The following is a 1,686-nucleotide window of genomic DNA, read 5'->3' as shown; positions in this document are numbered from 1 at the left end:
TCATAGATTCTATGATGGCCCAGTATGCCTTGTCGATCAGACAAGAGCTCGCCGCGATGCGGCAAGTGTTAAGGAGCGAGGGACGATACTCGGGTCACGAGAGGAACCGTCCGCCACCCCCGGAGCATCAACAGCCGCACCAACGCCCCAGTTCTCGGCGTCGTACCGAGGTAAGACAGGGGATGTGCTTTTACCACTGGCGGTGGGGGAATAAGGCCCATCGTTGCATCCCGCCTTGCACCTGGAATGGCGCACCGGGAAACGACTTGGGCAGTCGTTAATGACGGCGAATGACGCCTGCCCGACGCTACGCCGTCTGTTCGTGACGGACTTTGTGTCGAAAACGCAATTTTTGGTCGACACAGGAGCCGACCTTTGTGTTTTCCCGCGGTCAATGTCTCGCGGTGCCCGGCAGAAATCGTCGTACGTGTTGTTCGCGGCGAACGGGAGTGAGATCTCGACGTACGGGGCCGTCACGCTGACGTTAGATTTAGGTTTACGTCGGGCGTTCACCTGGAGATTTGTGGTGGCCGAGGTTTCCAAACCGATAATCGGCGTGGACTTTTTATATTATTATGGACTTCTTGTAGATATTAGGAACCGTAGATTAATAGACAATGTGACGTCGCTGTCAGTGCCGGGACAGCCGGCAGGTGAAAGTGCGTCGAACATTCCGCGCGTAAAAACAATAACCGGTAGTTCGGTGTACGTGGAGTTGCTGCAGAAATTCCCGGAAATCACCAAACCGATGGGGATTCCGGCTGCAGCGAAGCACTCTACGGTTCATTATATCAAAACAACGGCAGGTCAACCGGTCACCTGCAGGCCACGCCGTTTGGCGCCGGATCGGCTGAAGGCAGCGAGAAGGGAGTTCGACGCGATGCTACAGCTCGGGGTTGCCCGTCCGTCGGAAAGTAGCTGGTCATCCCCGCTGCACGTGGTGCCGAAGAAGGAACCGGGTGAGTGGCGACCGTGTGGTGATTACCGGGCCCTGAACGCGAGGACATTGCCGGACAGGTACCCGGTAAGAAACATTCAGGACTTTGCGCAGTCGCTGCATGGTAAGCGTGTATTCACTACCATAGATTTAGTGCGCGCGTATAATCAAATACCGGTAGCCACCGAAGATGTGCACAAAACGGCCGTGACTACCCCGTTCGGGATGTTCGAGTTTCCGGCCATGCCCTTCGGATTGCGTAACGCGGCACAGACGTTTCAAAGGTTCATCGACGAGGTGCTTCGCGGTTTAGATTTCGCGTACGCGTACATCGATGATATTCTCGTGGCGTCGCAATCCGAGGAGGAGCACGTTGAACATTTAAAAACATTATTTAATAGGCTTAAGGACTACGGCATCGTAGTGAATTCCGGGAAGTGCGCGTTCGGTAAACCGCAGGTACATTTTCTCGGTTACGAAGTGTCGGAAAAGGGTTCGCGACCGCTAGACTATAAGGTGCGCGCGATAGCGGAATATCCGCAACCCGTGACGGTAAAACAATTGCGGCAGTTTCTAGGGATGGTGAACTTTTACCGACGGTTCATACCTAGGGCTGCGCAGGTACAAGCGCCGTTAAATGACCTGCTAAAGGACAATGTAAAGGGTCGAGCGCCTGTTACTTGGACGCCGGTGTCGATAGCCGCGTTCGAGGCCTCGAAACGGGCTTTAGCGGAGGCCGCGTTATTGGC

Source organism: Colletes gigas, unplaced genomic scaffold (genome assembly GCF_013123115.1).
Source record: "Colletes gigas isolate AHSC1104 unplaced genomic scaffold, ASM1312311v1 Colletes_gigas_Sc00100, whole genome shotgun sequence".
Lineage (NCBI taxonomy): Eukaryota > Metazoa > Arthropoda > Insecta > Hymenoptera > Colletidae > Colletes > Colletes gigas.
This window is presented reverse-complemented; position numbering follows the sequence as displayed.